The sequence below is a fragment of the Bufo bufo genome, chromosome 1, assembly GCF_905171765.1.
Source record: "Bufo bufo chromosome 1, aBufBuf1.1, whole genome shotgun sequence".
NCBI classification, from domain to species: Eukaryota; Metazoa; Chordata; class Amphibia; order Anura; family Bufonidae; genus Bufo; species Bufo bufo.
Genome location: NC_053389.1, coordinates 176,107,133 through 176,134,284, shown reverse-complemented (window position 1 = coordinate 176,134,284; position 27,152 = coordinate 176,107,133). Strand labels below are relative to the sequence as shown.

The window sequence follows — 27,152 nt, the reverse complement described above, 5'->3', positions numbered from 1 at the left end:
TGCTGGGGTGACTTTTAAATAAGGGACGGATTCTTCAGCTACCAGCAAATGGTTAACATCATTTGTATCGGAAGCAGAAAAGAGCAAGTGCCAATATGAAGATGCATTAACAAGTAGGAAACTGCACAGGGTAATATGAGGACATACTGGCATATAAAACACCCACAAACCAATATTAATACATAAGCTGAAAGCTGCGAATTGTTCCACCTGCCAACACCTAGGATGCCCTATGGCACAGTGTATAAGACCCAAGAAAAACACTGGCAGGCTCACTTCTAATACCACTCATGCTGTGAATGTTTTTTTTCCCCATTTCATCCACTGTAAAATGGCATGTGGCTACAGGAGCCATCTAGTTCAGAGCGGCCGAGCGTGCCGTGTGTGCGCAACAGAAACAATTGAGCTCATGCAATGCTCTGATTACAAGTTGTATTGTGACTACAGTACAACAACTTATGCCCTATCCACAGGATAAAAGCGTCTGATCAGTGGGGGACCAACTGCTGGGCCCCCCACCATCACGAGAATGGGTCCCCATGCTCTCCCTGTTTTAACGGAGCAGCGGACACGCTCCACAAGTACAAGCGTCCAGCTATCTCGGACAGCACCAGAGCTGAATGGAGTGGCAGCATGCATGGCGGACTGCTGCTCTATGGGGAGCACGGGCCCCCACTGTCATGATCAGCGGGAGCCCAACAGTTAGACCCTGGACTATCAGACAACTCAGGCAGGCTAAGGTAAGCATTTAGCAGGTTCTTCTACCAAATATAAACCAAGGTAGGACATTTAGGCACAATTAGTGGGCAACTGCTTTCACCTAATCCTCTCTGGTGTTACCCAGTCTCCCAAATGGAAATGTGACCGCTAATAGCAGACAGAGCCTTGTGAAGTAGGTGGTCACAGCACATGCACTGCTCACACCTCCTACTAGAAACACCACTGACATTGTAGCAACCTCAGGAATCAGGCACACAGCTATGCGATGGCTGAAAGGCTCTGGAGAAGAGGAATCAGGACTAATGTATCTGACAGAGGAATCTGGGTCTGAAGGATGCCAGGCAAATTCTTCCCGCAAAACGTCAAGTGCCGACTGCAACACTGGAATCACACGTGTTAGGCCACATTCACATTACCGTTTGGGTTTCCGTTCTTCTGATCCATCAGAAGAACAGGGGGGGGGGGGGGGGGGGGGGAAGAATCCTTTATTTTGAGCATCTGTGGTGCTCGTTTTGCATTTCATTATGTCACTTCTGTCTGAGATCCAGGGAGATTAGATGGGAGAAAGATCTAGGAGGACTTTTCTCCTGTCAGAAATAACAGGTCTCTGATGTAACCCTTTGTATGCACTGCTCAAAGCTGATCAGGGTATTCAGAGGCAGAGTGGACAGGAAGGGGGGACCACCCTTTGATCACGTCATATATTCCTAGTTTGGAGATATAGGCCAAGGTCATCTTTGGCATCTCCTACAAACTACCTGTGTACTACTTGCATTTAGAGACAGGCCACATGCAGATCTCAGTATGTCAGATTTTTTTTTCAACCATAAGCAAACTAATCAGTGTTTTCTTGGACAATTATTTTGATTGGCAATCAATATGACATGTTGGGGGCCATCTATCGGCACCCCGCTTAACAGGGAAGGTGACACCTCTCTCAGTCATCTGATAACCGGGGTGTTAAGTTAAACCCCAAATGTTTAGCCTACCCAAAAAATGCAAAGAGCTCCTAAAATTAAAAGAAAATTTTCTTTTTTTCCTGAAGCTCAAAACTGTCCTTTCCTAAAGCAGTTCCGTTCCAAAAGCTAGTGGGAAACACCCAGAATATTACAGGCAGTTACAGCAGCTAAAGGGAGACAGGTCTACGTTTCTGTCCATAGTTTGGGAACTAAATATTAATGACGTCCAAGTAACATATACATGCAACGACATAAGGGCTAGCATTAAGAAGAAGAATTCAGATTATGAGCCGACAGATAGCATCCGGTCAAAACACATCAGATACCACCCGAGCAGAGAGCAGACTAGGGCTGCAGTAAACGATTATTTCAGTATCAGTCCCCAACACCCTTCGTTCCCCCCGTGCGATCAGGCCCCCCAGTGCCATCAGATCAGGCCCTCCATGCCCCCCAGTGCCATCAGATCAGGCCCTCCATGCCCCCCAGTGCCATCAGATCAGGCCCTCCATGCCCCCCAGTGCCATCAGATCAGGCCCTCCATGCCCCCCAGTGCCATCAGATCAGGCCCTCCATGCCCCCCAGTGCCATCAGATCAGGCCCTCCATGCCCCCCAGTGCCATCAGATCAGGCCCTCCATGCCCCCCAGTGCCATCAGATCAGGCCCTCCATGCCCCCCAGTGCCATCAGATCAGGCCCTCCATGCCCCCCAGTGCCATCAGATCAGGCCCTCCATGCCCCCCAGTGCCATCAGATCAGGCCCTCCATGCCCCCCAGTGCCATCAGATCAGGCCCTCCATGCCCCCCAGTGCCATCAGATCAGGCCCTCCATGCCCCCCAGTGCCATCAGATGAGCCCCTCCATGCCCCCCAGTCCCATCAGATGAGCCCCTCCATGCCCCCCAGTCCCATCAGATGAGCCCCTCCATGCCCCCCAGTCCCATCAGATGAGCCCCTCCATGCCCCCCAGTCCCATCAGATGAGCCCCTCCATGCCCCCCAGTCCCATCAGATGAGCCCCTCCATGCCCCCCAGTCCCATCAGATGAGCCCCTCCATGCCCCCCAGTCCCATCAGATGAGCCCCTCCATGCCCCCCAGTCCCATCAGATGAGCCCCTCCATGTCCCCCACTGCCATCAGTCAAGCCCCTCATCCATTGCCGGCTGTCCCCCTACAGTGCCATGTCCCCAGCATCAGTGAAATAAGATACTTACCTTTCCTGTAGGGTCGCCGCTCCACAGCTCCTTCCTCTTCTTCTCCGCGCACTGCACTGGATCCTGACGTCACACTGCGTCGGGTCAAAGTGCACGCTTACGTGCACTATGACCTGACGATGTGTCAAGACCCAGTGCAGTGCGGTACGGGCTGGTAGGTGACCACGGAGCGGTAAGTAATAGCAAGCACTTCACTCCCGCTCTGTGGTCACATGACACAAACGAATCCTCGAAGCAAAAAATTTGCATTGATGATTTTTTGATGTCTAATTACTTGATTCAATCGAGTAATGGTTTCAGCCCTAGAACAGACAATAGAGAGTAATAGAAACTAAGGGAAAATAAACCTCTGTCCTAGCGACCAGGCTTCTGCTTACACGCTGTCCCCCGCACTATACGCAACCTCTTCAAACACTGCCACGTTTCGTCCACACTAGTTTTTATACACTGTAGATTCCAAGAACCAGTTCATTCTCATGACCGGGTCACTAAAAAGTCAACATACATAAAAACAAATAATAAAAATGGAGAAATTTTTTTTTGACACAGATTCACTAATCCTAAAGAGATCGTAACCTAAGACATGCTGGGAGTCATTTATTAAAGGACTTGCACAATTTTTTTTACTGGCTGTGTGACAATATTTAGGCGCACGGGCAGTTTACTGTGTTTGGCAGTTGGGGGGGGGGGGGGGGGAAGGGAGAGGGGGAGTCCCTGGTAAATTTCCACCTGGAAACAGGCATAAATGTAGGGGAAAAACTACACCAACCAGATCTGGAGTAGTTTTTTTGCCACAAGGACTGCCATAGATAGCCTAATGTATGAAGAGGAGCATGCCTCGTCATAAATCACACGGCTACTACGGCAGCAGAGGGGGAATCTAAGACCGGCGTAAAAAGCCAGTCTTACTAAATGCAGCAGATTTATCACAGGAGCCCAGGTTGGACGATAAATGTGATGCAGGGATATAGACTTTCCTCTGACTATTGGTTGGCTTACTTTGAGACAGATTTTTACACAACCTCATTGAAATTTTGGCGTAAAATGGCACATCTTAAAAGGGGTTGTCTTGCCTCTGCAAATGACATTTACCGTGTAGAGAAAGTTAATACAAGGGAGACAAGTCTACGTTCCTGTCCATAGTTTGAGAACTAAATATTAAATTACATCCAAGTAACATATACATGAAACGACATAAGGGCTAGCATTAAGAATAATAATTCAGATTATGAGCCGTCAAGAAAACACACCAGATACAACACGAGCAAAAAGCAGACAATGGAGAGTAATGTATTGTGATTAGTGTTGAGCAAACTTTTTTTTTATTTTTAAGTTCGGCATCATCGAAGAATCGCATTATAGATTCTAAATTCCGTTATGGTCCGTGGTAGCGGAATCCATAACGCGATTCTTAGATAACCCGAACTTTAGTTCGCTCAACACTAATTGTGATTGTCCATATTGCTTCCTTTGCTGACTTTACAGGACTTATGGTCACGGATACGAGGTGGTTCCGGCCACCAGAGAGGCCGGCACTTTTTCCTATAGTGTGCAAGCACGGCCACTGTTGATAGATTGCAAGTTGGACGTAACCCCTGGATACAAGCAGTGTATTATGTGATGGAAAAATTAGTCAAGCCAGCAAAGGTGACAAGATGGAGACTTCTGGTTCCGGCGCCATCATGGAAGGCAGCAGGAGGTGAGCACTCGGCAACCACTCGTCTGAAAATCTCTCTGCTCTCCCATATATAATCGGGATAAAGTCCCTTCACACTACCCAGAAAAAGAGAGGAGCGGACCCTCCAGTGCATGGACCGCTTCCTAGTTAATATGGGGAGCAAAAATAAGCTGAAAGGCCCTCCCAAAGCGGCCATGCCGGCAGAAGCTACGCCAACAATGCCAAACCACGAGGGCTCCACTGACTCGGGCGAAATGAGCACACACCAACTGCCCGAAGAAGATGGCTACAAAGATGGCCCCCCAGATTGATTATCGCCGTCTGGCGCTCAAAGTGGCGGCAAGAATCCTACCTGATTTACAAGAGTCCTCGTCTTCCACAGTGACGCAGTCATTCCAACAACTGCAGGCCGAGGTAACTCAAAATTGGCAGCACCTGGAGGCCCTGGAGTCTCAGTGTAACACCCAGGAGTTGCAACCATCTCGTCTGGCTCTGACGATAGCTGAACGAGAGATCAAACGCTTAGAAGAAAAGATAGATGACCTTGAACAAAAAAAAATCGATCAAGGAGAAGTAAACTACAAATACTAGGACTCCCAGAATCTATACTGCTCCACGAGCACACTTTAATATGTGAAAAAGAGATCCCTGAAGTGCTAGGCCTGCAAATGATATGTAAGGTGGAAAGAGCACACCGAGTGGAACCTGACCTCAGACCCTCAAGAGACCAACAGAAGGAAAATGAAAAGAGCGCGCCGAGCCATAGGCCCAGGCAAGTGATAGTAAAATATCTCAATTATGCAGACAAAGCAGACATCTTGAGATCTTACAAGAAGAAACGAACAGACACCATGGTCAGAGGTCACAAAATTTTACTCTTTAATAATTTCTCAGCAGAGGTGTTGAAACGCCGAAGGGCCTTTTCTACCGTGCGTTCAGAGCTATACAACAGGAAGGTGCGGTTTGCATTAATGTATCCTGCCCTCCCCAGGGTATTCCATGAAGACGGCGGGTGGGAAAGAATTCTTGCCCATAACTAACAGAACTTCCTATAATGGAAAAAAGAAGTTGCTAGGCAATTACCCCCGAATGAGACCAATTTCCCTATCATCACGTCGGGGTGCAATTTATGGTTATTCCCTTTTGTTAAGGTTTGTTTTAATTTTTATGTTTACTCGGGGACCTTTGGGGTTGACATTGTCAGCATGGCGGTAGATGACAAAATGATACCACTTGGACGTAAAACACGACGCTGCGGTTTTCATGAAAATAGTAACTTGGAGTGTAAAGGGGCTACGCTCCCCCCATAAGTGATAGACATAGCATTGTTACAAGAGACACCTCCGTGAGGAGGATTTCTTTAGAATGAGAAAACTATGGGTGGGAGAGGTTTATGGGTCAGGAGTAAGGTTGTTTTGATTCGGTTTCGATACCATAAAAAAGTATTGCAATACTCAATACCACGCAAAAAAAAAAAAAAATGCCAGAAAAAGCCGCGTGCATTCCGCATTTTATGGAACGTTCAGCCCATAATCGAACAGTCCTATCCTATTTTTTGGGGGGACAAGGTGACTAAAATAAAAAAATAAAAATGGGAGCTTACCATAGCAGCCAGGGCTTCAGTAGCGTCCTGAAGCTGCCACTGCCACCAATAAGAGGAGGTGAGGGGACTCTGTGGCCACTGCCACTAAAGATTTTAATACTGTGTCTGTGGAGGGGGGGGCACACTGCGCCCCCAATGTTATTAATACTGGGGGGGGGGGGCGCACTGATGATAATTAACGTTTAATATACAAATACAGCCAGCGGCAGAAACACATTGCTGGCACCCGACCTCTGACAGGGCGCTGCGATACGCGGCAATTAACCCCTCAGGTGCTGCACCTGAGGGGTTAACTGAAGTGGATCGCAGCGCCCTGTCAGAGGCAGGGTTCCGGCAATGTGTTTCTGCCGCAGGCTGTATTTGTAATGTATTAAACGTTAGTTATGATTGGTGGCGCAGTGGCCACAGCCCCTCCCCCCTTTCGCCCCTCTTTGTCCTCATTGGAGGCAGCGGCAGCAGCACAGGGGGGAGGGAGACACTGCTCCCTTCTTCCCTGTGCTGCTGAGAGCAGCGAGATCCATGTTCTCTAATACTAGTATTGATAAAAGACAAATCCCGGTATCGATACGATACCGGGCTTAAAGTATAGATTGGGTATCGAAAGTTCGATACCCAAAACAACTGTCAGGAGCAGTAGGATGTAACCCTGGTACATACCAATCTCCCTCTAAGTTATACACCAACAAGCTGACACAGATGGGAGATGGAAAATACCTATGGGAACAATGAGCATATATAACATATATGGTCCCAATTAGGGATCGACCGATTATCGGTTTGGCCGATATTATCGGCCGATATTGAGGATTTTGAACGTTATCGGTATCGGCATCTATTTTGCCGATATTCCGATAACGTAATGGGAACACAGAACGCGCTGCTCTCAGCGCGTTCTGTGTTCCCTCCGCAGCACAGGGGAGAAGGAAGCAGTGTCTCCTCCCCCTGTGATGCTGCTGCCGCCAATGACAGGACGGAACACAAGAGGAGAGGAGTGGCTCTGGCCGCTGCGCCACCAATGAAGAGGAGTCTTTCATTAATTCAAATACAGGAGGCGGGAGCTGCAGAATCACATAGCCGGCTCCCGACCTCTATGAACGGCAGCTGCGGTCCGCGGTAGTTAACCTCTTAGGTGCCGCGGATCGGAGCTACCGCTCATAGAGGTCGGGAGCCGGCTATGTGATTCTGCAGCCAGCTCCCGCCTCCTGTATGTGAAAGAGAGGTATCTTCATTGGTGGCGCAGTGCGCCCCCCCCCCCCTCAAGCAGTGCGCCCCCCACCCCAATAGTAAAAACATTGGTGGCGCAGTGCGCCCCCCACCCCTCAAGCCCCCTAGTATTAGTCATTGGTGGCGCAGTGCGCCCCCCACCCCCATCCCAATAGTAAAAACATTGGTGGCGCAGTGCGCCCCTCCCCAGTACTAATCATTGGTGGCAGTGGCCACAGGATCCCCTCTCCCCTGCTCCTCCGATCGGAGCCCCAGCAGTGTAAGCCTGGGCTCCGATCGGTTACCATGGCAGCCAGGACGCTATTGAAGCCCTGGCTGCCATAGTCAGCTCCATGCTGCTGTGTGCACAGAGCACAGGGCAGCAGGGAGAGTGTGAGATCCTATTCACCCTGATAGAGATCTATCAGGGGGAATAGGACAAGGGTTCTAGTCCCTAAGGGGGCTAAAAGTTAGTAAAAAAAAAACACAAAAATATTAAGTATAAATGAAAAAGATTTACAAAAAAAATAAAATAATAATACACGTTAACAATAAACATTAATTTTCAGCAGATTTGTGTAGGGATTTTTTTTTTTTCCTCAAAAATAAAAATACCCAGAATATCGGTATAAATTATCGGCTATCGGCCTGAAAGTTGACAAATTATCGGTATCGGCCCTAAAAAATCAATATCGGTCGATCCCTAGTCCCAATACCCCCAATACAGTATTTTCGCAGAATCGAATCAAGCTTGTTTCAGCAGATAGCACTCCGCTTAACATCCTGGCCGGAGATTTAAATACAGTAGCGCATACTGATCAGGGCTGTGGAGTCGGTAGATAAATGCTTCGACTCAGACTCCTCAGTTTTTGGTACTTCCGACTCAGACTCCCCGACTCTGACTCAAATGTATTTTATACATGTAATATGCAAAATGTATTTTATACATTCCTTGAAGGAAAGAAAGGCAACATATGGTACATGTCATTACCACAGAACTACTGGCTAGGAAGCCGCTGCCTTCTCCTTTGTGTGCTGATCTTCTGCTGAAGATAGGGCAGTGGGAGGATCCAGGAAGGGGCATTTATTTTAAAACATGATTTCCCTAGTAGAATCTCATAGTCATGTTTAAAGTTTAAGCTAACAATCTGAGTTTACAAGGTTTTATAGCCTTAGCTGAATGACAGCAGTTTATCAAATGGTTTACAGCTTCAGTCTTGAGCTATTGACCATCCATTCCCTTCACTTATACAAGTGTCTAGTCCTGCAAAAAACATTTACTTGATCAGTTATCAGTGAGAGGCTAGGTTAACCATGGGCTTTGCGTTCCCTGTAACAGCGGAACACAACACAATGGAAAGTATAAGTATTGCCGCTCCTTAACTGTGCGTTGCGTGCATTATAGTGAAGCATATGAAAAGCATGCTTCTTCATGGTCACTTAAAGTGTTCGTTTTGCGGTAACGTGACGCACTGCATGCATTGGCCTTTATTCTTACAGTAGAGAAGCACCGTATTTTTCGCAAAAGTGGGGGGGAAATAGCAGTGCGTCTTATGGGGCGAATGCTGCGACCGTCCGGTGAATAGGCTGAGGGGGAGGAGGGGCTGGGGGCCGGCATCTGTTTCTGTAATGGCAGCGGGGCCCGGTGCAGTCACCGTATTCTAATACAACGGGCCCCGCTGACTGTAGTATACGGTAATCATATCTAACTTGTGGGTATTGTTAAAGTATTCCAATCATCTTAAATCTAGCGCTGTACTACTTACTACTAACTTCTTGGCAGTCAGGAGGCCGGGTGGGCGCTCATAGCGTAGCTCACTACATCACGCGCCTGCTCCGCCCACTTTATGAATGAAGCAGGCACCGGCCCCCGCTGCCATTACAGAAACAGATGCCAGCCCCCATTCACTACACAGGGACACTGTTATGGGGGGGATCTGTGGATGACACAAAAGATAAGATGCCCCCATAACAGTGCCATCCACAGATGCCCCCATAACAGTGCCATCCACAGACCACCATTAGTTCAAAACCCACCAAAAGCACACCTTTTGGTTAAAACATTTTTTTTCTCTTATTTTTCTCCTCAAAAACCTAGGTGCGTCTTATAGGGTGACAAATACGGTAATTAATTATAACTTTTTGTGAATTGGGACATTTAAACTTGCTTTTTTTATTCCAATTTAAATCTAGTAGGAGTCAAGAGTCGGTTCCTTTTTTGCCAACTCCAGGTACCCAAAATTGCCTCCGACTCCTCAGCCCTGATACTGATGCAGACAGACAACACACGAGACCGACTGAGACAAAGCCCAGAGGAAGGGACCAACAATTAACACCTCTAGTCTTCTCCAAACTCTAGACCTTCAAGATGCATGGTGTCTTATTAACCCTGAAGGTAGGGAGTATACACACTACTCGCACTCCCATGCTTCATGGTCTAGGCTGGATTACTTTTGTGTGTCCAGGAGACATAGTTCTATCTGATTACGCGCCAGTTATAATGACACTTACAGACACCATCCCAAGGGGCTCCGACTATATTTGACGGTTTCCGGCAAACATGACGAAAAATGAGTCGTTTTGCGAACATTTAAACCATTGGTGCCAGGAGTTCCAGTTAGATAACTCGGGGACAACAGACACACAAATATTCTGGGATGCAGGGAAGACAGTCCTAAAAGGGAGAATAATCTCACATATGACACATCTGAAAAGAAAAACAAACCAGCAAGATATGAAAATTGGTTACATAAAAGGGAGGAACTGAGTCGCACACATATGGAAGCACAATACTACAGATATGGGAATAAAACAGGGAAGCTATTGGTGCGTCTTTCTAAAAGGACATGCTAAGGGTCCATTCAGAAAACCGTAGTGCATCCGCAATACACCCAGCCGGCACCCCCATAGAACTGCCTATTCTTGTCCGCAATTGTGGACAAGAATAGGACATGTTCTATTTTTTTCCGGAGCCGCGGTATTTTTTTTCTGTTTTAATACTTTTGTTCAATAAAACCCCTTAAAAAAAAAAAAAGGAATAAAATCTTTTTGCATCGCCGCTTCCCAAGACCCATAACTTTTTATTTATTTTTTCTTCTATGGAGTTGTGCGAGGGCTTGATTTTTGCGGGACTTGCAGTTTTCATTGCCATCATTTTGGAGTAAAGTACACTTTTTGATTTCTTGTTATTAAGTTTTTTCAGTGGCAACTGAGAATAAATGAGCAATTCTGTATTTTTTATTTTTTTTACGACGTTCAACATAGGGGATAATAAGTGCGGGTTGTTAAGTACGTACCAAACATATGAGGAAGTTGTTGTTTTTAGCAGTTTCATTGAAAAGCATATTTTCAATAGAAAAGGTCATTTTTACAGGATTTTTTTTTAATTTAATATGTTGTTTGTTTTTACTACTTAACCCCTTAAGGACTCAGCCCTATTTCACCTTAAGGACTTGGCCATTTTTTGCAAATCTGACCAGTGTCACTTTAAGTGCTGATAACTTTAAAACGCTTTGACTTATCCAGGCCATTCTGAGATTTTGCGTCACATATTGTACTTCATGACACTGGTAAAATGAAGTAAAAAAAAAAATGATTTTTATTTATAAAAAAATACCAAATTTACCCAAAAATTTTAAAAAAAAATTAAATTTCCAAGTTTCAATTTCTCTACTTCTATAATACATAGTAATATCTCCAAAAATAGTTATTACTTTACATTCCCCATATGTCTACTTCATATTTGGATCATTTTGGGAATGATATTTTATTTTTTGGGGACGTTACAAGGCTTAGAAGTTTAGAAGCAAATCTTGAAATTTTTCAAAACCAAATTTTTAGGGATCAGTTCAGGTCTGAAGTCACTTTGCGAGGCTTACATAATAGAAACCACCCAAAAATGAACCCATTCTTTAAACTACACCCCTCAAGGTATTCAAAACTTATTTTACAAACTTTGTTAACTCTTTAGGTGTTCCACAAGAATTAATGGAAAATAGAGATACAATTTAAAAATTTCACTTTTTTGGCAGATTTTCCATTTTAATAGCTTTTTTCCAGTTACAAAGCAAGGGTTAACAGCCAAACAAAACTCAATATTTATGGCCCTGATTCTGTAGTTTACAGAAACACCCCATAGGTGGTCGTAAACAGCTGTACGGGCAAACGTACAGAAGGAAAGGAATGCCATACGGTTTTTGAAAGGCAGATTTTGCTGGACTGTTTTTTTTTGACACCATGTCTCATTTGAAGCCCCCCTGATGCACACCTAGAGTAGAAACGCCAAAAAAGTGGCCCCATTTTAGAAACTACGGGATAGGGTGGAAGTTTTGTTGGTACTAGTTTAGGGTACGTATGATTTTTGGTTGCTCTATATTACACCTTTTGTGAGGCAAGATAACAAGAAATAGCTGTTTTGGCACCGTTTTTATTTTTTGTTATTTACAACATTCATCTGACAGGTTAGATCATGTGGTATTTCTATAGACCAGGTTGTCACGGATGCGGCGATACCTAAGGGTACTTTCACACTTGCGGCAGGACGGATCCGACAGGCTGTTCACCATGTCGGATCCGTCCTTCCGCTATTTCGCCGTGCCGCCGCTACATCCCCATTGACTATAATGGGGACAGGGGCGGAGGCCCGACGCAGCACGGCTGTGCACGGCGAAAGCCGTCGGACATACAGGACTTTAGTCCAGCGGCTTTCGCCGTGCACCGCCGGAGCTCCGCCCCCGTCCCCGTTATAGTCAATGGGGACGGAGCGGCGGTACGGCGAAATAGCGGAAGGACGGATCCGACATGGTGAACAGCCTGTCGGATCCGTTCTGCCGCAAGTGTGAAAGTAGCCTAATATGTATACTTTTTTTTTTATTTATGTAAGTTTTACACAATAATATAATTTTTGAAACAAAAAAAAAAATCATGTTTTAGTGTCTCCATATTCTGAGAGCCATAGTTTTTTCAGTTTTTGGGCGATTATCTTAGGTAGGGTCTCATTTTTTAGCGGGATGTGATGACGGTTTTATTGGCACTATTTTGGGGTGTATATCACTTTTTGATCGCTTGCTATTACACTTTTTGTGATGTAAGGTGACAAAAAATGGTTTATTTAGCACAGTTTTTATTTTTTCTACTGTGTTCATCTGAGAGGTTAGGTCATGTGATATTTTAATAGAGCTGGTCGATGCGAACGCGGCGATACCAAATATGTATACTTTTTTTATTTATGCAAGTTTTACACAATAACAGCTTTTTTCAAACAAAGCAAATGATGTTTTAGTGTCTCCATATTCTGAGCCATAGATTTTTTATTTTTTGGGCGATTGTCTCAGGTAGGGGCTCATTTTTTTGCGGGATGAGGTGACGGTTAGATTGGTACTATTTTGGTGGGCAAACGTCTTTTTGATCGCTTGCGGTTGTACTTTTTGTGATGTAAGGTGACAAAAAATTGTTTATTTAGCACAGTTTTTATTTTCTATTTTTTACGGTGTTCATCTGAGGGGTTAGGTCATGTGATATGTTTATAGAGCCGGCCAATACGGCTTTTTTACCATATTTTGTTACCAATTTTTTTTTTACTTTATTTGGGGAAAATGACGTTTTTGTTTATTTTTACTTGAAACGATTTTTTTGGGGGGGGAATTTATTTTTTCAACTTTTTTTTCACTTTATTTTTTGTCCCACTTTGGGACTTTAACTTTGGGGGGTATATTCCTTTACAATGCATTCCAATACTTCTGTATTGGAATGCATTGGCTGTATGAGTAATACTGTGTGTATTACTCATACAGCTTCCTGCCTGTGAGATCCAGGGGGCTGGATCTCACAGGCTCGTCACCGGAAGGCAGCGCGATGCCTTCCTTAGACATCGCGCTGCCTTCCATGCAGCGATCGCCAATACGGGGAGGTCACGTACCGGTACGTCATGGGTCCATAAGGACTCGGGAAACATGCCGTACTGGTAAGTCATGCGTCCCTAAGGGGTTAATAGTCCCAGAAGTGGACTATAACAGACAACATTCTGATTAAGTTTTAAAATGCAATGCACTATCCCTATAGTGCATTGCATTTTAATGTGAGTGCTATACTGACATTGACCAGCGCAGCCTGCTGGAAACCACTAAAGGCTGGTTTGGGGCCTACATCAAACCCCAGTCAGCCTTCACACACATATCAGCAAACCGCAATCGCAATTGCAGGGTGCCGATGGGAGACAGAGGGAGTCTGCTCCCTCTGTCAGCTCTTCACATGTGAGATTGTCCATATTCCCTCCTTTACTGGGGAGGACCCTTCAAACCAAAGTTTCACTTTAAGCCCTCGTCCACATTTCCGTGAAAAAAAAAAAAGCGTCAGTGTTTCATCTGTGAAGATGTCAGTGTTTGATCCGCGTGTCCGTTTTTACCCTAGGTGTGGTGTCATCCGTAATCCAAGAACACTGCTCAGCTGAAAATTAATTTCCAAAGCATCTCCTATCAGTCTTCAGTGAAAAACGGACGCAAAAGATACATTCAAAGCAATTGGTACATGTGCTCTCCATGGAAAGTGCAGACAGCACACGTTTGAGAAATATGGAAATGTGCACAATGCCTAAAGGGCATCTGTCAGCAGATGTATACCTATGAAATGATGACCTGTAGCATGTGCACTTGGCAGCTGAAGGAATCTGTGTTGGTCCCATGTTCATATGTGCCCATGTTGCTGAGTAAAATTTTACAACAAAAAAAGTGTAAAAAAGTTTTTATATATGCAAATAAGACTCTAGGAGCAATGTCATTAGCCCTAGAGGCTCTTCTTTCTCTGCAAGTGCCACACCCCCTCCATTTTGATAGACAAAACCAGGCAATGAACATGTCAGCACACCTGCCGAGCTCTGTCATTCAAAGTGGAGAGGGTGCAGTAGTTGCAGAGAGAGCAGAGCCTCTAGGAGTAACATCAACGTCTCATTGTTCCTAGAGGCTCATTTGCATATATTAAATCATCATTTTTCTCAGCAATGTGGGCACATATGAACATGGCACAACACAGATGTCTTCAGCTGCCAATCGTACATGCAACAGGTCAGCCAGTGTCATAGGTACAAATCTGCTGACAGATGCCCATTAAGCTCTGTTCAGCATCACTGCAATGAATCTAATGAAAACCCATCTAGTTTAGGGCTAATCGGCAGAAGACATTGCCACAGCTTTACCTGGCGGCAAGAGACAGAAAAAGGGCGCACCTCACTGCAGCTTCATTGCCTTCACATCCATGACTTGAGCTGAAGACGTCAGTAATGTCAGATGGTTTTCCAGGGAAGCGCTGCCTGACAACCCAGTATAATGCATGGAGTCTCTCTCATATGACTCAGCTGTTCAGCTCAAAGGTGGATTGGCATTGTGCAGTCAGGAGGGACGGAAGAAGTGGTGTGCCAGCAACCAGGCTCCTCTCTAGTATTAATCAGATGTCACTGGATGACTCCATTACAGTAGCTACCTGTAACTGTACACACTCTTCCCACAAAACTCAGGATAGGCCATCAGACCACAGGGGCTCTGGCAGCCGCACCCATTAGCAGTTTCAGACGACCGCTGGTGACGTGAACTATACATTGGACAGAGCTGGAAGCACAAGGAGTAGCGGTCGTATTGAAGTGCATGGGAGCTAAGCTACAGTACCCCAGCACTGGAAACTACACAGTGTCTGGCAGCTGCCCGAAACAGCCGAATGTGGGGTTGCCAGGTGTCGGACCCCATCAATCTGATACGGATGGCCCGTCCTAAGGATATTAACTTCGAATAAAGCTACGTTTACATCTCCACCTTTGAACCTTGGAAGACTGTTTCGGCAGAGGAACAGCCCGCCGGAGTTCACCGTACCCAGCATAGCCAAATAAGGCTAATTTTAAACGAGTGTGTCCAGTGTGGGAGCGTTATTCCCAGTTATGGACACTGCTTGCCTCACAGGACTGCACGGGATATACCGATTAATAATACAGGTCATGCAGAGACGGACTGCATCTACAGGATTAGGCTACATGCACACGGCAGTGCTGTTTTTTGCGGTCCGCAAACCGCGGATATGCAAAAAACGGAAGCCGCCCGTGTGCCTTCCGCAATTTGCGGAACGGAACGGGCGGCCCATTGTAGACATGCCTATTCTTGTCCGCAAAACGGACAAGAATAGGACATGCTATATTTTCTTTGCGGGGTCACGGAATGGTGCAACGGATGCGGACAGCACACGGAGTGCTGTGCTGTCCGCATCTTTTGCGGCCCCATTGAAGGAAATGGGTCCGCATCCGAGCCGCAAAAACGGCGGCTCGGAGGCGGACCAAAAGGTCGTGTACATGAGGCCTTAAACTGACAGCGTTATGTCAGTATAATGCTGTAGTAGGTCATGCAGAGACACACAGCATTATAAATCATAATACAAATGAGCTCCTGCGAAACACGGAGCGCGATTCTTACACAGGACACACTTGTCTGAAACAGGCTTGGGCTACTTTCACACTAGCGGTTTTTGCGGATCTGTCATGGATCTGCAAAAACGCTTCCGTTACAATAATACAACCGCATGCATCCGTCATGAGCGGATCCGGTCGTATTAGGTCTTCTATAGCCATGACGGATCTGTCTTAAACACCATTGAAAGTCAGTGGGAGACGGATCCGTTTTTTATTGTGCCAGATTTTGTCCGAGAAAACGGATCCGTCCCCATCGACTTACATTGTGTGTCAGGACGGATCCATCTCGCTCCGCATCCCAGGACAGACAGCAAAACGCTGCAGACAGAGCGGAATGGAGACTGATTGGAGGCAAACTGATGCATTCTGAGCGGATCCTTTTCCATTCGGAATGCATTAGGACAAAACTGATCTGTTTTAGACCGCTTGTGAGAGCCCTGAACGGATCTCAGAAACGGAAAGCCAAAACACAAGTGTGAAAGTAGCCTTAATGCTGTACGCGGCACTATCCCATTATGCCGGATACAGTGAACTCTGGCAGACTATTCCTCCAATGGAGGTGTGAACGTAGCCTTACTTATTAAGAAGGGGAGCTTCTAAACCAGACAACCTGTTTAATTCATCTGCCTATCCTGATGGCAGCTGGAAGGCGCCGTCATGTGACAGCGAACCTCCGCCCAGGGTAGGAATTCATAGACAAGTACTTACAATATTTAATTCCACAGTTCGCTAGCCCTACCATACAAATGAAATTATGTAATGACTGAGGATTTTCTTTAAACGCAATAGCAATCCCCCTCTGGGGAAAAGAAAACCAGTGGGTGGCAGGCAGCCATCCCTGTGTGAGCATATATACACTGAACGGGCAGGGACCGCAGCAACACGACACATGGGAGGAATTCCTACTAAAATTATAGGCTTCTCCAAAGATGACAGTGCCACCATATTTTAGACGGAAGGATGGATGGAAAATGGGAAAAAGTTTAGATCTCAAAGCTGGGAAAAAGTACTGACTAGACCAGTGATGGCGAACCTTTTACAGACCGAGTGCCCAAACTGCAACATAAACCCACTTATTTATCGCAAAGTGCCAACACAGCAATTTACCTTGAATACTACAGTCCAATATAGAATATCTTCCATGTACTTTATCATTTATCTACAATAGCCTGCCTACATTCAGTGCACTGCCTGTGCTGTTCATGGTGCGCCCTGCGCTAATGACTGACAGGAAAAGTCTAAGGCATATTGGTACAACATAGACGTTTTCCAGGGTGTGGGTGCCCACAGAGAGGGCTCTGAGTGCCGCCTCTGGCACCCGTGCCATAGGTTGGCCATCACTGGACTAGACTATCTTCCCACAACAGGCCAGAAGGCTGCCAGGTTTGTTCAAAGCCTGGACAGCTCCTTTGGGACTCATGCACATGACTAGGGCTGCAGTAAACGATTATTTCAGTAATCAAGTTTTCTTTCGATTATTTTTTTACGATTAATCGAGTACTCTAATAAGAAAAAATAAATTAAAAGACTGTTTTCCTTTATAATAACTCATCAGTCCCCAACACCCTTCGTTCCCCCCTGTGTGATCGGCCCAAGTGCATCAGTTCCCCCAGTGCCATCAGCTCCCCCATCGCCATCAGCTCCGTTCCCCCCAGTGCCTTCAGCCCCTCCATGCCAACAGATCAGGCCCTCCGTGTCCCCACTCCCCCAGTGCCATCAGATCAGATCAGCCCCTCCGTGTCCCCACTCCCCCAGTGCCATCACATCAGATCAGCCCCTCCGTGTCCCCACTCCCCCAGTGCCATCAGATCAGCCCCTCCGTGTCCCCACTCCCCCAGTGCCATCAGATCAGCCCCTCCGTGTCCCCACTCCCCCAGTGCCATCAGATCAGCCCCTCCATGTCCCCACTCCCCCAGTGCCATCAGATCAGCCCCTCCGTGTCCCCACTCCCCCAGTGCCATCAGATCAGCCCCTCCGTGTCCCCACTCCCCCAGTGCCATCAGATCAGCCCCTCCGTGTCCCCACCCCCCCACTGCCATCACATCAGCCCCTCCGTGTCCCCACTCCCCCAGTGCCATCAGATCAGCCCCTCCGTGTCCCCACTCCCCCAGTGCCATCAGATCAGCCCCTCCGTGTCCCCACTCCCCCAGTGCCATCAGATCAGCCCCTCCGTGTCCCCACTCCCCCAGTGCCATCAGATCAGCCCCTCCGTGTCCCCACTCCCCCAGTGCCATCACATCAGCCCCTCCGTGTCCCCACTCCCCCAGTGCCATCACATCAGCCCCTCCGTGTCCCCACTCCCCCAGTGCCATCAGATCAGCCCCTCCATGTCTCCTGCTCCCCCAGTGCCATCAGATCAGCCCCTCCATGTCTCCTACTCCCCCAGTGCCATCAGATCAGCCCCTCCGTATCCCCACTCCCCCAGTGCCATCAGATCAGCCCCTCCATGTCTCCTACTCCCCCAGTGCCATCAGATCAGCCCCTCCATGTCCACCACTGCCATCAGTCAGCCACTCCATGTCCACCACTCCCATCTGCCCCTCCAAGCCATCCATTGCCGGCTGTCCCCCTTCAGTGCCATGTCCCCAGCGCTAGTGAAATAAAATACTTACCTTTGCTGTAGGGTCGCCGCTCCACAGCTCTTTCTCAGCGAGCTGCACTGGATCCTAATGTCACACAGCGTCGGGTCATAGTGCACGTAAGCGCGCACTATGACCTGACGATGCGTCAGGATCCAGTGCAGGGCGGTATGGGCCGGCGGGTGACCACGGAGCAGTAAATAATAGCAAGCGCTTCACTCCTGCTTCGTGGTCATATGACACAAACAAATCCGCGATGCCAAAAATTTTCATTGAGGATTTTTCTGTGTTGAATTATTCGATTTAATCGAGTAATCGTTTCAGCCCTACACATGACCGTAGTTACTGTCCGCATCCGATCCTGCACATGACTATAGTTATTATCCGCATCTGATCCTGCACATGACTGTAGTTTATGTCCGCATCCGATCCTCTGTCATTCATTTCAACTGTGTGCTGCCTACATCCACATGTCCGTTCCACGGCCACAAAGAAACAAACAAAAAAAAATGTAACAACCTATTCTTGTCTGTTTTGCAGACAAGAATAGCCAGTTCTAACAGGGGGCAGGACGTACCGATCTGCAAAATGCTGAACACAAAAACGGCTACGGCCGTGTGCATGAGCCCCTAAGCGTTAATGACATGATACTTCTTTAGGGAAAAGGGTCAATGTTTGGATGAACACTTGTCTGGTTACAGGTCTGAGGCATACAATGCAATCTTCTATCGAGTTATACTGTCTGTAGTAAATCTTCCCCAATATATCTCATGCTTTGCTCCCACATGAGCCTATGGGAGATTGACACCACCGTATGCCTATAGCAGCGACAGTGGAAATCCTCTGATGTGCCAGGAAATTGTGTAGACTCAGGGGTCCTCAAGTAGTAATGACAAAAGTCTATTACCCCGTATGAATTAGTAGTGCGTCCACTACCATCAGCAGTTTACCACTATTAACAATACAAGGGGTTTTTATTTCCGCCGGTCACTGATTATGGAGAGGGATTCTGCCAGTGTAATAACAGTCATTGTGAGACATTAGGGAACCAGGCAACAGACCCAAACACTGGGGAGTACACACGTGAGCCAGACCTGCTGCTTGCACAGATTCCTATATCTCACTATGCCTATGGTTCCTGATCACTCACCTTAATAACACCACACAGCAGTGGTCTCCATCAGATGGCCCTCCAGTGGTAGAGAAACCACAACTCCTAGCATGCCCTAACAGCTGCATGCTGGGAGTTGTTTCACATACCGAGAACATTGCCATATCATCGCCCACCATTTGCACATAGGTAGCTGTGTAGGATGCGGCTTCACAGCCTGGAGAAAGGCAAAATGTAGAAAACCCTTCAGAGAATATACTTTAACAGAAGCTATACGTTTCTTTTCGAAATCTGTTTATTGTTTTCAAAGTAAGGTAGAATAAACAGCACGAGAGAGGAAATAAACTCATGGCGTCAGTGCATAAGGTCATTGCCGCAGAATAAAGCGCAAAATAAAAGTTCTCAATTAAAGTAAGCAGAGTTACGGAAATTTCGACATAACAGGTCTCGACACTCTAGAACTAGAGAGTAGGGAAGGTATAAGTTTTTAAAGGGGTTGTCCGGGTTCAGAGCTGAACCTGGACATATCCCCATTTTCACGCAGGCAGCCCCCACCCCCCACCTCACGACTTGAGCATCGGAGCAGGCATTTTCTGGAGTTCCGGTGACGTATCGGGCTTTCCTTATGGCTTCCAGACGGAGGCGTCTGCCCAGCAGTGAGACCAGTGACGTCACCAGCACTGATTGGCAGGCTTTAGCGCTGCTCTAGCCAGTAAAACGGCTAGGGTAGTGCTAAAGCCCGCCCATCAGATCCGGTGATGTCACCGGACACACTGCTGGGCAGAAGCCTCCGCCCGGCAGTGTGCTATTGTAAATAAAAGAGCCCTTGCCCTGCGCGATTCATCGCAGGGCAAGGGAGAGCATCGGAGCATGGAATGCTCAGATACTAACATCAGGGGGGCTGCCTGGGTGAAAATATGAAAATGTACTAATAGTAGCAGAATACCTAAGGCTTTCTTGCCAGCCCCTTACATACACCATCGATAATAGCAGGCAACCCAACACATCATGTGGGGCCAGGATACAGCTCCATCCAAAGGCTGATCGTTACATTGGAAGTCACACAGGATGTAAACCGCATTGGAACAAACCCCCATTACAAGCAGCTTTGGCATGGAGTGCACCCTGTGCATTACAGAAGGTGAACCCCACAACATAATGTCATGTGTGCAGCTTTACAATCCTCGCAGATTTGGTAAAGTCTCATCCACTAATGTCATACACTGGAGTTTTCACCCAAAACCGGACGGAAAGTCTGCAGTTTATCCACCTGCTGTGAGCATACCATAAATGTCCTGTGTGTTCCCATCATACCCAGTAAAAGCTAAGTGAGTGCACACAGCTATTGCAATCTAACAGAGGGCGACTGCGCTGGGAAGATCACTGCTGAGGAAGGATCCCGTCCATCAGCGGCCTCCATTCACTTGCCCTGGGGATGAACTGTGCGTTCAACCGCACGTAAATGAAGGCCGCCGATGGTCAGAACCCTTCCATTAGCAGCCATGTTTCCAGCGCAGCGCCACCACATGAATTATTCTTATTAAACTACCGGACAGCAGTGCTGACAGTTTTATTAATGCTTATTACCAGCTTCCTGTATCTGTTGTTCCCAGTACATGTGCAGCTCGTAATGTAAACTAGCCAACCCCTTTAAGGAGGCCGACTTAAGGCTGTATTAGGCCTCTTTCACATGAGCAACTCCCACACATTGGACTCGCAGCGTGTCAGGGAGAGCACCCGTCCTGTCCTCCTAGCACTGCCCGGGTCACGTAGCTTTATATTGATTTATGATGCTATGTAACCCTTACAGTTCTGGAAGTTAGGCCTCATGTACACGGCCGTTGGGCGGCCCACAAACGACGGGTCGGCAGTCCAAGGCCGCCGGCCATGTGCACCCCGCATCACGGATGCGGACCCATTCACTTGAATGGGTCTGCAATTCCAGAGATGCGGAACGGAGTCACGGAATGCAACACCAGAAGCACTACGGAGTGCTTCCGTGGTGTTTCTTTCTGTTGTTCCGCACCGCAAACAAATATGACGTCATATTTTATTGTGGTGCGGACAGACCACGGACCCATTCAAGTTGAATTGGTCTGGCCTGCTGCACGGATGTTGCCCGTGCATTGGGGTCCCCAATGCACGGAATGGCCGTGTGCATGAAGTCTTATCCAATACATTCTAGAACTGTAAGGGTTACATAGCATCATAAATCAATATAATGCTATGCGACCCGGCAGTGTTGAGAGCACAGGTTGGGTGGTGCTGTCTGATACTCATGTTGCGAGCACGGAGCGCAACACTCGCTCGTCTGAAAGGGGCCTTAGACAGCCAGATGTGGCAGACGATTGTCGGGAGGAAATCGCCCCCTCCCTGCAATTGCCTGCTCAATAGTGAAGGAGACTGTTGCTATTAGATGCAGCGATCTCACCTTACAAGGGGGGACAATCTACCTGTAAATGTGGGAGCCCAACCACTTCAGTCAGGGCTGCTGTGATCCCTCTACCGCTGGGTGCAGGCTACCTAAAAGGGTATCTGCACACGGGTGCAGGTTTCAAAACTAAAAATGTGTCAATTTCTGTGCGTTTCCACACCAAAAACCACATGTGTTACTCACGGTTTTTGGCAAGGATTTGATGTCATTTTGCCACAGATCTCAGCCTTCCATTATAAAGCAGGGAAATCCACACCGCAAATCACAAACCTCATTTCTAAATCCACACGGCAGGTCAATTTCCACCCTGTATTATGCTGCACAAAAATCAGGGCGCAATCTGCACTGTGTAGGAGCTGGACAAGCATCAGCTTCTGTAGCCGGCCACTAGTCCCGCGCCATACACGAGTGGGCGGTCATCAGAGTCATGCAGAGCACGACCAAAGATTCCAACTAACTAGAAACATTTCATGAAACAAGGGCAGGTCCGAGCTGGGGTGGTCCCCCTCCCTATGAGAATGTATGTGCGCTGTGCGGAAGCAGAGACCGCTGCAGCAGGAAGACTCTCCCAATGCGCTAAGTCAATTTTTTTTTTTTTTAAGCGTTGCAGCTATTTATTTTACTTTTTAAAAATGTCCCTCCGGCAGCCATATTGGAGACACGTGCTTCCTTCCTGCATGCTCTGCATACACAGTAAGTCTGGGTGTGTCCTTTATGGCAGCTGAATTAAATGAGAGTTCATTGACAGCGAAATGTCATATTAATCGACTATGTTCACACATGACAGTCTCATCGCAAAAATGTCTTCCATGTCTCTGAACTGGAAATGGGGAGGTGATGGAGTGCGGTCCCTCCCCCAGACACCTGCATCCAGAGCCTTAGGCTACTTTCACACTGGCGTTTCTGGGTCCGCCTGTGAGATCCGTTTCAGGGATCTCACACGCGGTCCAAAACGGATCAGTTCAGCCCCAATGCATTCTGAATGGGTAAGGATCCACTCAGAATGCATCAGTTTGCCTCCGTTCAGCCTCCATTCCGTTCTGGAGGCGGACACCAAAACACTGCTTGCAGCGTCTTGATGTCCGTCTGAGTAAACTGAGCCAAACGGATCCGACACACAATGTAAGTCAATGGGGACGGATCCGTTTTTACTGACACAATATGGTGCAATTGAAAACTGATCCGCCTTCAATTGACTTTCAATGCAAGTCAAAACGGATCAGTTTGCATTTCATGGTAATGCAAACGGATCCGTTCTGAACGGATACAAGCGTTTGCATTATAGGTGCGGATCCGTCTGTGCAGACACCAGACGGATCCGCACCTAACGCAGGTGTGAAAGTAGCCTTACATGGGTCTACAGCATTACCGTCCTGCCTGATTTATGTGGTCAACAGTATGAGGGGCTCATGCACACGGCCATTCCGTACATCGGGGACCGCAAATTGCCGTCCCCAATGCACGTGCCCCATCCGTGCGGCAGCCGCGACAGTTCCAGACCTATTCAACTTGAATGGGTCCGTGAGCCGTCCGCACCGTAAAAAAATAGAACACTTTCTATTTTTTTGCGGTGCGGAGGCACAGACAGTAACACTCTGTAGTGCTTCCGTGGGGTTCCGTGCCTCTGTTCCGCACCGCAGCTCCGGATCCCGGGCAATGGGTCCACATCCATGGTGTGGGATGCGGATGCCCTAGGGCAGGACTGGCATTGGAACCTGGCTTATGTCTTTCCCCCATCTCCCCTTATCCCAGCAGTTCTCAAGAAGATAAGGGAAGGGAAAGTGATTCTGGTAGCTCCAGCTTGGTCCAAGAGGAGCGGGTACCCTCTGCTAGAGTCCCTTGTGATAGCTCCCCCTCTTCCGTCCAGACCAGATCTGCTCCAGCAGGGACCCCTTTGGTTTCCCGAGGTAGGGAGACTCCATCTCACAGCATGGATCCCGAGTGGTGGATCCTAAAGCAGAGGGGTCATCTCGACTATCCAGTCAGGGAGAAGACCTTCTACAGTTTCCGTCTATGCTAGGACCTGACGTAGGTTTAATTCCTGGCAGCTGGATAGACCCTTTGACATAGACAACCCTAGTATCCCCCTAATCTTGAACTTCTTGCAGGAAGGTCTGCAGAAGGGCCTTCGTTATAACACCATCAAGGTACAGGTGTCGGCTCTGTCAAGCTTCCTTGGGGTGTCTCTAGCTGAGGATAAGCTAGTGAAGGAGGTTCGTCAAAGGTGTCAGTGTTATTAAACCTAGGTCTAGGTCTAGTTGGGATCTCAACTTAGTGCTGTCAGGACTAACAAGAAGTCCCTTTGAGCCTGTTTCGGCGGCAGAAATTAAACTTCTTTCATGGAAAGCGGCTTTTTTAATTGCAGTTTCTACAGCCCGCAGAATAGGGGAAATCCAAGCCCTTTCTATTAGAGAACCTTTTTTTTAGGGTCTCAGATGAGAAGATTATTCTCAGACACCGTCCAGATTTTCTCCCTAAGGTGTCTTCTTATTTTCATAAAGGCCAAGATATTATTTTACCTTCTTTTTGTCAGAATCCCAAAAATGATGTTCGGAGAACAGTTCTCAGGTACCTAGAAGCGACGGCTGAGTGGAGGTTAGATGAGAACCTTCTTGTTCAGTATGGGGGTAAGAATAGAGGCAAGAAGTCCTCAAAGGACACGGTCGGTAGGTGGATCAAGTCAGCCATCGTACAGAAGGGAAGGGTTGTCCAATTGGAATAAAAGCACACTCCACAAGAGCAGTCTCTTCTTCCTGGGCCGAGAGAGCAGACGCTTCTGCAGGGCGGGCAGTCTCTTCTTCCTGGGCCGAGAGAGCAGACGCTTCTGCAGGGCGGGCAGTCTCTTCTTCCTGGGCCGAGAGAGCAAACGCTTCTGCAGGGCGGCTACATGGTCAAGCCTTCACACATTCACCCGTCATTACAGACTGGACGTGTTGGCCAACAAGGACTGTTCCTTTGGATGCAAGGTCCTTCAGGCCGTGGCCCCTCCCTAGAGCCGCTTATCTGGTATGGCTCCATTTTGGTGCCGTCATGAAGGGCGATGCTGTGGAAAAAGGAATTATTCCTACCGTTAATTCGGTTTCCACTAATCCTTTATGACGGCACCACCGTAACTCCCGCCCTATAATTTTGGTGTTGGGTTCGTTAGCTCACATTCTGGTAGTAATTTGAAGCAGCACTGGGGTGTGTGGGGGGCCCTTTGAACCCTCTCAGTTTCTGGTCCCTAGAGCGACAAGGGGAGCAACCTCCATTTTGGTGCCATCATGAAGGATTAGTGGAAACCGAATTAACGGTAGGAATAATTCCTTTATACACATCGGATTTTAGGTTTCAATCTTTTTTTATCTTTCAGAGTATTTTCTTGCCGTCAGTCTCCTGCCGCATGGACTTTTATCAACTGTACTTACTACGGAGCTATGAACGGTGACCTTCTGGTCTCCACCAAAGGCTGAAAACCGACTACTTTTCACATCTGATGGACCAGGATTAGAAAAACATGACTGCTATTCCAAAAATAGCACCCCCCTGTCCGCAGGCCGTGTGCGGTATTGCATCTCTGCCCTATTGACTCTGATGGAGTGGAGCTGCCATACCAGACAATCCATGGACAGAGGTGCCGCTCTTTTTGGAAGAAAGCCGTCATGTTTAAGAAAAAATAAGGGAGGGACATTATCAGAATAAAAATATAATTCCTACGCTCCCAATGCCCCGCCGTTACAGCATTCTTCCCAGCAAGCTTTAGTTTCTGACTGCAGCGGCGACGTGCCCATACAGAGCATGTGAGTGCCGCAGCCAATCACCTACTGCCGCAGACCACTGGCGTCAGTGACTGGCAGCAGCGGCCACATGCCGTAGGCAGTAGAACAGGAACGTAAGGGTACGGGAAGGTTTTTTTTTTTTCTGACAACCCCTAATAAGGCTACTTTCACACTAGCGTTTTTGCTGGATCCGGCAGGGTTCTGCAAAAACGCTTCCATTACTGATAATACATCCGTTATGAACGGATCCGGTTGTATTATCTTTAACATAGCCAAGACGGATCCGTCATGAACGCTATTGAAAGTCGGTGGGGGACGGATCCGTTTTCGATTGTGTCAGAGAAAACGGATCCGTCGCCTTTGACTTGGGGGTCATGACGGATCCTAGGACGTAAAGCATGCTGCGGTTTGCTCTCCGGTATGACAACGGCACGGAATGCATTTTGGAGCATTCCGCTCTGTTCAGTTACATTTTGTCCCTATTGACAATGAATTGGGACAAAACTGAAGCGTTTTCTTCCAGTATTGCGCCCCTATGACAGATCTCAATACCGGAAAATATTAACGCTAGTGTGAAAGTAGCCTAAATCAGCAAGACCACACTTTCCTCCCTGGGTAGTCTGCAACAATGCATCACAAACACAGGCAAAAACAAAAAACAATAATGTGTCTATTCACTGCCAGCAAGCAGAGCATTAGAAAACATAGACATAGAGGTCATGCCCAGGTGTAGATTGGGATCGCTCCTCAGGCTGGGCAGAGGCTTTGTGCAGGGTCCCTGCCCCCCAGTGACAGACCCTACCTGTCCGGGTGACGTGACTGTCACACAGGCAGTTGGCGCGGGGCACTCTGGGTACTAACGTGTTTGCAGGCCGCGGCGTTGCTAAGCGATGCGCGGGGCGGCAGGGGTTAATGGCCCCAGACAACTTCTCAGAAGGTGACGAGCCCGTGCGCGCAGACACTCACCCTGTGGCGGCTCTCCCGAGACACTGGGCGTACGAGACGGGCGCAGCGCTGGCGGCCGGACCTCCTTTCCCCGGTGGGGGAGTACAGGACAGGGGGCAGGAGAAGCGCACAGACCCGGCTGTCGCTGCTGTCACGGGAAGGGGAGGGGGGGTTGCAATCTCAGGAAGGACGGCAGCAGCAGCGGAAAGAGCTGACTCTTCCGCTTCCGCTCACAAGGCCTGCGGGTGTGAGGAGGGGGTTCCGGTGTGCGTCACGTCAACCGACCTGCAGGTGGCGCTGTGACAGTGTTGTGGAGCATTAGGGCGGCGCGATGTGGTGTAGTTGTGTGGAGGGGCGTGGCCTCGGAGACCTGTGGGCTGGGCCAGGCAGGGGGTGTGAGCGGGCTGCGGGAGACGCGGGTTCGATCCCGGGACGGGCAGTTACCCGTCACACGTCTATGGGTATGGTCACATGCTCAGGTTTCTGCATGCAGTTTTGGACGGCAACACC

The 27,152-nt window shown here is 47.9% G+C and overlaps 1 protein-coding gene across 4 annotated transcripts in view; it reads right to left on the bottom strand.

The window, feature by feature from the left end:
- Nucleotides 1–26,886, bottom strand: part of PPP6R1 (protein phosphatase 6 regulatory subunit 1) — a 126,649-nt gene extending 99,763 nt beyond the window's left edge. For 2 of the 4 annotated variants that reach the window (XM_040432375.1, XM_040432395.1), the window contains exon 1: nt 26,664–26,886. The gene's annotated coding sequence lies outside the window, so the exon portion shown is untranslated. Of the gene's footprint in view, nt 1–14,561; nt 14,692–26,663 lie in introns of those variants that run through there. The other 2 variants (XM_040432390.1, XM_040432383.1) reach the window with 2 other exon arrangements.
- Between the last annotated feature and the right edge of the window lie 266 nt (nt 26,887–27,152).